The sequence below is a fragment of the Benincasa hispida genome, chromosome 11 (assembly GCF_027475165.1).
Source record: "Benincasa hispida cultivar pf3 chromosome 11, pf3_genome.v1.1, whole genome shotgun sequence".
Lineage (NCBI taxonomy): Eukaryota > Viridiplantae > Streptophyta > Magnoliopsida > Cucurbitales > Cucurbitaceae > Benincasa > Benincasa hispida.
In genome coordinates, this window is record NC_143488.1 from 59,247,340 (window position 1) to 59,257,084 (window position 9,745).

General features: G+C 36.6%; 1 pseudogene; it reads right to left on the reverse strand.

Moving 5' to 3' along the window:
* Positions 1-5,569: 5,569 nt before the first annotated feature.
* The window catches only part of LOC150032775 (immune-associated nucleotide-binding protein 7-like), an 8,143-nt pseudogene continuing 3,967 nt past the window's right edge, over positions 5,570-9,745 (reverse strand).

Genomic DNA, 9,745 nt, shown 5'->3' on the forward strand with positions numbered 1-9,745 from the left:
TGACGAACATCAGCGAGAGATACGCGATAGCGAGATTGTTGAGAGCAAGATCATTGAAAACGAGATCGTTGAGAGTGAGAGATCAGTAATGGATTGAGCTATGCGATGGGATGCAAGCACTAGAAGATTGGCAATAGAGAGAGGGTTGGATGATGCATGACAACGAGAGGGCTAGATGTTAAGTGACAGCGAGAGATTCATTAGACGATGGGGCTGGGCGATGAAGTGCAGAAGCTATACGATAGACTAACCAATGGACCAAGTATTTAAGTGATGTTGAGGCTTGCATTACACAAAGCTGACGAGTTCACCCGGACAAATGGCTATACCGAGAGAAGGTTGAGCTTAAGATAGTAGAAGCTGGACGAATAGAGTTTCTTACAAAGAAAATCTTATGCATGAGGAAGACAACTCAAGCGGGTGAGTGGCATGGAAGTGGGTGAATGGCAAAGAAGTAGGTGGTGGCAAAGCATGGCGCAAACACTCCAAAGTAGGAGGTGTCTTGCATTGAAGGCTTTGTAAGATGAGAAGGATCGGCTCCTTCGGCCTATAAATACCACCACAATGTGTTTCTTCAATTCATAACCCAAATCCTCTTCAAAGAACATTAGGAAAAGTGTTAGAGTGTAGATTTGGAGGAGACTATGTGTTGATCATGAAGGGCATGCATTGGTAGCAAGACCATGCGTTGATCAAGAAGTTCCAAGAGGAGGAGATGTTGTCGAACAGTGAGGTCTAAAAGTAGCATCAACTTGGGTCGAGGAGTTCTCCTAGAATACTCATGCATTTTGAGTGATTCCAAAGCCACCTAAAAGCTGAGGGAGTCTACTTTTCAAGATATGGCATCCAAAGAAGAAGCTCTAAGGAATCAGGCTGGAGAATGAAGAAAAGACAGAAGGGTCGAGCTCTTGGGTAAGCTTGAACCAGTCTTAATGTTTTGAGGATTCCGGCCAAACCACGAGGAGTTCTGAGCTAAGATTTTAAGGTAAGTTTCCTGAGACATTTAGAGCATGTTTGTAGAAGAATGTATCTAGAAATAAAGCTTGGAACTATGAGTAAATTGAGCTTTAATTTGAATCTCGAATTTAGGGTTCAAAAGGGAACCCGAGGAAATCAAGGAACATCTAGAGAGGAAGATTCCTACCTTACCAAGGTGAGTGGTACTTTTCTTTAAGTCTTAAGCATATATTTCAGAATATATGTATATGTTTATGTTGTGAATGAAAAATTAGCATAAGAATGATATTATATGATTGGGATGGTCAGGGAGTCAATAGACCTAGTTCTTTAGCCCCGAGTGGAATCTCTCGAAATGGTCAGGGGACTGAGAGGTCTAGTTCCTGAGCCTATGAGAGAAACCTTGTATGGGTGGTTAGAGGGCCGGCAGGCCTAGCTTCTGAGCCCATACGTGGGGATCTATGTGCACAAAGGAAACATGGGGAATGCAAGAGAGTAAGCGTTTATGACTAGCATCAGTTAAATATCTACCGTGCGTGTAGATAGAGTTGAGAACAGACTCAGTCAAGGTTGAGGTTTGAATGTAAACTCGTAGTTGTGATATGCTTGTATTATTATGAGTTGAAATAGACTCTAGAAGTTGCTTACCACTTACTGAGCTTCTTGAAGCTCATTCTTTTCTTTCATGTTTTTTTCCCAGGTAGCGAAAGATGAGGAGTTCCAGGGTGCTGCTAAGGTCAAGGTCTGCCACAACCACAGTCACACTTCCAGGTTTTAGGGTTATTGGTGTAAACTTTGTAGTTAAGTCTTGGAGTTTTGTAAACATTACACTGTTGTAATAAAATGAGCTTAATCAATAAGTTATTGTTTATTCCTTGACTTAAAGTTTATTGAGAGTAAAAAGGTTCAGATGGGCAGTAGGTATCACAAAAGGGTGGTATCTGTAGTCCCTCACGCCTCCCCTCAAGCTTAGAAGGCGGGCTCGGGGTGGGGTGTGACATAGGTCATGTTACCTATGGTCATCCTCATGAAATGTAAGTCTTTATTATGAATTAAATTTCATTTGTAGTACTTTACTGTTGGGTTTTATGTCCTAAAACTCGTGTTAAGTAAACAATGGAACTTATTCTGGAAATTTAATAAAGTTGTTATTGAATAGATTTATTGCTTAATAAAAATCCAATAAACCTGAAAGTCCCTTGACTATTGGATGAGTACTTGAACTTTATGTGGAGACATAAAGATGGATCAGGTTCGAGTAAATAGTCAAAATGATCTATAATATATAAATAAGGTTGGGTACCTTATTCTGGTAACATTATTAGATGCAGCCTGCTCTATAGTTATTACAAGGAGTTGTAAAGTGCTATAAACGAAGTGATCCTAATTCGTTCATGTTAGGACATGAGAAGTGGGGGTGTCCTTGTGCAAAAGGGTTTGTACAAGATCGAACCACGAAATCAGTCGTTCTTACTTTATAATGCTGCATACTGTTTAAGATTGAAAATTTCAAAGTGATGACCTAGGTAACTTGACCTTAATCCTGAGCTAACTATGAACTCCTATTTATTTGGAATTATCCTTAGATTTGTATAGGTGAGGGTTGGCTCAACAACACCAACTCAATAAACCTCCCAGTTCAAGGGTAAGACCGGGTAGATAGTTGGGGACATAGGGTGCAAGATGGAATTCACTCCTACCCGCTTTAGGGATAGTAGAGAGGTTGTTCCCTTAAGTGCTGATTTTGGGTCTTAAACAAGGGGCCCCGCCCTCTCACTGGCCCGAGAGGGACTCGCTTTTAGCTGAAAATTCTTGATGAAGAAGATGTTCTTCATTTGGGTTGTTGTAGTGAGCTTTCTCAAAATTCCCTTTGATTCCAGCTTATTTTGAGTCCCACAACTCAATCTAGAGCACCAAGAGAATAGTAGGGAAGATCTTGTAGTGGTCTACACAAAGACTTGGAGGAATTTGCAGCTGAAAATCAAGATTTCAACGGTTCTTCAAAGGTATGTCTTGAAACCCATTAAATTTTGTTTAAGCATGTTTTCTTTTCTGCCAAAATTGATGAATTAAAATGCTTATCAATCCTCGTCACTTCCACTGCGTGCTGGTACCAACCCAACATTTACAACAATTGTAACACCTGTAGAGTGAGCCATACTCGTAGTGTCACAAGGATAATTTACCCAGCCTTATCCATTTACTACAGAGCATTTAGGTTATCACTTAAACATGATCCACCTGTATATCTCTACATACATGTTTAAGTTACTAGATAACATTGGATGTTAGTTTACTGTTTTGTGGTTAATGCAAATAAAATATCATATATTTTATTAAATAGACAATGAGTTTGAATAAAATATCATATGTTTTACTAAATAAACAATGAGTTTGTTCAATATATTTACAAATTATAGGAACCTACGAGATTTAGGGCATCAACCCCAACAATCCCCTCCCTTATCCAAAATTAATTACTGAAGCCCATTCCTCTCAGTGATTCTCAATCTTAAGAATAACGAGTATTCATTTTGTGGTGGTGTCCAGTTTTGGCTTTACATTGTTGTGTTTGTTGTTGTGTTCTTGTGTTCGTGGGGCGAGTACGAGTTGTTCGTGTAGTAGATTGGGAGAGGATTCATGAAGATTTTTGTCCTCAAGGGTAAGTTCTTAATTCCTTCTTCCACTCCAACTATGACAACATGCTTAAAGTAATTTGTGTTTATCATAGGTTTTCGTCCTCTATATTTTATGTTCTATAAAATTAAAATCGGAGCTCCGATCTTTCCACTACGAGTATTCACATACTCTTCCAAAGGTATCCTATACAAAGAGTTTGTAAAAGATCGGACTGCGAAATGATTAATATCTATTTATAACGTCGTTGATTAAAGAGATTAACATTTCATAGGATGATAATAGATAACTCGACCTCAATCTTGAGTGAGTGATAAACTCTTACCTATAAGGATAGTCTTTTTATTTATATGAATGAGAGTGGTCTGACTCATCAACTCAATAAGACTACTATTTTGGGGATTTGTCCAAGTAAGGAGCTGGAAACATAGCTACACAAGATGGAATTAACTTCTTCCCATCTTTAGGGTACTTTGATGAATTACTCCCTTAAGTGTTGAATCCGGGTCTTGAACAATGGGGCCCTCCTTCTCACTGGCCTAATAGTTTTTTTTTTTTTAATAATAGAACCATAAATAGATTGTTCATTAGAGGATCAGTGAGCCTTAAGAAGTTAGATGTAATTACAAGAGTAAAACGGTAATTTGACCCCAATGTAATTATGAGCTATTTATGAAGTCGACTTGTTAATTGGTTATATCCATGGACACAAATATACATATATATATATATGTATAGTGCAACTGTGGGTCTTTAATGAAGTGACCTAAAGTTAATGAATGTTGATTAATTTAATTAAAAAGTTTAATTAATTAATCTCGTATATTGGAGCTTCTAATTAGTAGGTCCATTAAGTCCCCTTGCTAGCTCACTAAGCATAAAACAAGAATCATATAATTTTGGATTAATTTGAATTGTTCAAATTAAATAGGAGAAATAATTGTATGAGATACAATTAATATAATATATGTAGGTACACTTCAATTTAGAATGAGATTCAAAATTATACTTTATTATATGAGAGAATAATGAATTTGAGTAAGATTCAAATATAAACAATATGAACGAGATTCATATTATAACTACAGTTTAAATTAATATGAATGAAATTCATATTGAATCTATAAGTTATATGAGAGAAATAAATATTTGAATAAGATTCAAAATATCATTTATATGAATGAGATTCAAATATTATTTTTTTAATATATATATATGTATTATATATATTAAAAAATAGTATTTTTCGTCATATAACTTGACCAAAGAATGTGACCTTTGTTACATTTTTTTTGTGTCAACCATGTAACATGACATTAATATGATCATTATAGTACAATTACATTTTGAGAATACTTCACTTATCATATAAATCCAAATTTGTTTTATTCCAATAAATCAAATGTAATTTTGTCCAACTTAACTAGAAATGTTACATGCAGAAATTTGTAAAATGATTGCTTAAATTAAAAAAAAAAAAAATGCATGATGTAAACTAAACAGTAAACACCTATTTTCCACAACTCTCAGCAATATATGTGTACTTTAAAAAAAAGTTAAAACAAAGTGTGATCTGTAGTTTATTAAAAGAAAATACGTAAAATTATTGAATAAAAAATTATCAAACAAAAATAATTACCATAAGATAATATTATTTGTATCAGAAAAAATTGTATTAGATATCCCTGATACGTGAACTCAACTTAGCACCCCAAGCAGTCAAACACACAGATATATGAACTCCTTAAGACATAAAAACTCCACAAATATATGGGATCATATCTCATCTCAATGCCCAAACAGTCAGTGTGTAATTAGCAAAGTATTCGTAAAATAATAATGTTTATATATGAGACAAATACATTTATCTTTTTATTTTCTTCGTTTATTTATTCAACCATTATTACCACTTATATTATACAATAGTACACACACAATAATATATACTTATTCACTAGTTACATAATTGTATTATAATAATATGTTTTCAAGTCAAACAATCGTACAAAATACCACAACTGGATCAGGTGGAGGTTGCTTTGCTAGCTCTTCTTGTTGTTTTTTATGTACCTTTAGCAACTCCTGCTGCATCTGAGAGAGTTGTTTAATATTATTCTCATGTTGATTTTGTAGCTCTTGAAATTTCTCTTCTGCTTTACACCTTGCTTCTCTTTCTTCTTCTATTTGCTTCTCAAGTGTGCTTTTTATTACTTCTACCTTTTCCTCAAACTTGTTAGCAAGAAATAAGCTATGTGTAAATGCTTGCCCTCCATTTTCATCCATCACTTCTTTCACTAAATCTAAAAGCTTATTCACTTGTTCACTCTTCTTGCTTCCACTGCTGGTCTTGTTGTCAAAAAGTACATTCCGTCCCTTGCAAGTGCTTAGTATATCCTTTAAGGCCGTAGGACAGCCAAGAAAGTAATCGTCGAAGGTGTCGCCTCGTCGTCATCGTCGAATTCGTCACCTCCAATGAAGACTACAATAGCATAATTCACAATCGTAGATCTGAAGAAATTTTGTAGGGTTTTGAGGGTGGCTTCTTCTTCTTGAGTGAATCGGTTTTTCGTTGAGAAAACCAATAGAACAGCATGAATGCCTTCCCTTACTAATTCCAAACATTTCACTATTTCCTCCATGATGTGTTCTATTCCTAGGGATAAGTCGAATAAACCTACACAATTTTTTTCAATGCATGCATTAGATCAAGAGCTGATCAATATCAATAAGATTTTGTTATTTCATTTATGTTTTGGTTTGTTTAGGTCTTGCTTTATGATTTTTTTTATTTTTTATTTTGAAAAATGTGTTTGTTTCCCATATTTTTCTTTACCTTGGTCTCATCTTTATTAAATAAACACTTTATCTATTAATTTGACTTAGAATTTAGAAAAAAAAATTTATAGATAGAAAAAATGTCAAACTATTTACAGAAATAAATAAAAATATTGATAGCCTTATATCATCGTCTATCACATAGTATCAATGATAAAAAAAATTGTGAGTGGGGATCAATGGTACTTAAGGAGTTAGATATAATTATATGGGTAAGACGATAACTTGATCCAACTGTAGTTACGAGCAATTCGTGAAGGGTCGACTTATCATTGAATGGTTATATCAATGGATACAGAAAGATATCTACAGTGTGAAGACTGCAGTCGTGGGTCTTTAGTGTTGGGGTTGATGCCCTAAAGTCTCGTGTTCTTTAGTTTATAAACAGTTTGTACGAACGCTTTTATTGTATAATATATGATATTTACTTCACATCTTGTATTTTGTTTAGTTACTTATTTTATTTGCTTTACCAAAAACTAATACACATAAAATCCCTGGTTATCTGTATGTGACTCCAGCATGTATGTGGTGACATACAAGTGGTGAAGGATCTCATATCGAGAGTTCCATGAGTGGGATTAGATCGCGCCGATTTCACAGTGACCAAAACATAAACGACATACATTCAACACATACAGTTATGCATATAATCTAATTATTGGCATGCTCAGAATACAGTAAAAATAAGAAAGGAAATGGTTCATACCAGATGAAGATACTCTTCGAATGTCTGAACCCTAAGCAGCGGAAACCTCCAACGGATCTATCTGCACCCGGCGAGTATGTCAACTGCAACAGCACGATTAGAAAGTACACAAACACTGCAGCAGGGACAACACCACCACAAGAGAAACTCGGGTATCCTCGATGTCAAAAACCCAAAGAGTGGGCTTTGTTGAGTTTGGTAAAGTACAGAGGAGAAGGCGTCGTGTAGACAATAAGCAAGTGGGAGATGAAACTCTGCTATCGTATAGCGGAAATGCTTACGTATAGTAGAGCTACACGATTGTGTATGAAAGATTAAACAATCGTTTAGGAAAAATGTATACAATCGTTTAGAGAAAACATGAGGTAGACGATCGTTTAGACGAACGAAATTCTATCGTATAAGCTCTCGTGATTGCTTTCACATATTCTTTTTGGGCGCGGGCGGTAATACGAATGCACGATTGATAAAAATGAAAACGATTTTCATTTTAATCCACCGTCCAAATGTGGATAAATCCGTTAATTATCAAATAATTAATCAATTAATTTAATTAATAAATATAATCATATTATATTTATATCCTATAGATTGATATCATATATCTACTATAATATTTTCTCCTCTACTTGATATAAATCATATTTATTCCTCCGAAATAATGTATCTCATACATTTAGCCAATTATATCATATATAATTAACCAGTCCAATTATATCATATATAATTGAACTTCCTCTTGTCAATTTGAACATTTCAAATTAACCCAAACACTTGTTCTCGACTTTATCCAAGCTACCCAGGTGAACTAATGGACCTGTGGCTCAAAGCTCCAACGGTATGTGAATAGCTTACTAAACTCTTTAGCCACGAGATCCACCATCCATTAACTATCAGTGATTCCACTAAAGACCAACAACTAAACTCTTTTTACTATAGATATATTTCTGTGTCCTTCGGATATAATGAATCATGAGTACGATGACCCTTCACAGATGCTCGTAAGTACACTTGGGCTAATTTACCGTTTTCCCTCTATAGTTACATCTCACTCTTTAAGTACCACTGATTCCTCTAATGAACAATACAATATAGTCCAACTGTGTGTGAACACCTCTCGAGCCAAGAGAAGGTGTGTGGTGCCACATCGTTCAAGCCCTAGAATCAGCCCTTAAGGGAGCCATCTATCTACTTACCCCTGCCTCGGGGAAGGAGTGAATTCCATCTTGTGTAGTTGAGTTTCCAGCTCCCAAATCAGACGAATCCCCAAAATGGTAGGTTTAAATCGCGACCTAGCCACTCACACCCATAGAAATCAAAGGATTGCCCTCAATGGCAAGAGTTCCCAACTCAGTCAGGATTTAGGTCATGTTACCTATGGTCATCCTAGTGAAGTGAAGTCTCTTTCATAAATGGTGTTATACAACAAGACGTTAATGATAACTTGTAGAAATACAAGTTATTTATGCCACCTTATCTAGATATTGCGGCCAAAAGTTAGTAATTATGCGCCAATTGTATGAAAATTAGCCTAGTATTGCAATAATTATAAATGTCTGCGATTACACCCACTAATGCCAAAAAGATGGAAACCAAGCCGAACTTTACTCTGTTTTGCAGGAGACCAAGTCACCGCTTGCGCTCAAGGCTCACGAGAGACTAATCAACGCATCTCTGTCACATTGCGCCCGTCAATCAACAATGAAGAGACGAATACCACAATGGCTGTGCAATGCGACAGTCGATCCAAGAGTTGTGTTTCAACTGCATGTGGTAATAAAAACAAACACCGCATGTGAACTATGATCGAAAGATGCAGATGAGCAACGCAAGAGCGGAGGATTGAGACACGTGTACAACTAGTAGTGGTGCAGAATTGACGGTCTGATTGCATAACAGAAGGAATAATATCCCTCCATCTTCGGAATTATCATAACCATGAATGGGCCTAGACATATCTAGAACAACTTCCAGGTCTGTCAAGAACTTCCTGAGCCAGACGGCCTCCTTAGCAGCTTCACAAGCCGCTACGTAATCCGCCTCCATAGTGGAGTCGACGATGCACCCCTGCTTAGTGCTTCGCCACACTACAACTCCTCCGTTAAGAGTAAAGACTGACCCTGATGTGGACTTGCAAGAGTCCTTATCGGTCTGAAAGTCAGAATCGGTGTATCCTATAAGGATCAAATCCCTCGAACCATACACGAGCATGTTGTCCCTTGTTCTCCGAAGATACTTGAGGATGTTCTTCACTGCGGTCCAATGACCCTGCCCTGAGTTAGATTGATACCTACTGACTATGCCCACAGCGTAGCAAATTTCTGGATGAGTACAGAACATCGTGTATATCAAACTGCCAACGGCAGACACATATGGGACCCGTCTCATCTCTTCAACCTCTTGAGGCATCTTAGGACACATTTCCTTAGACAAAGTGACTCCATGCTAGAACGGAAGTAGGCCCCTCTTGGAGCCCTGCATCGAGTACTTGAGCAACATCTTGTCAATGTACGATTCCTGAGACAGTGCTAGCACTTTGTTCTTACGATCCTGAAAGATCTGTATACCTAGAACAAACTGAGCCTTTCCCAAATCTTTCATTTGGAA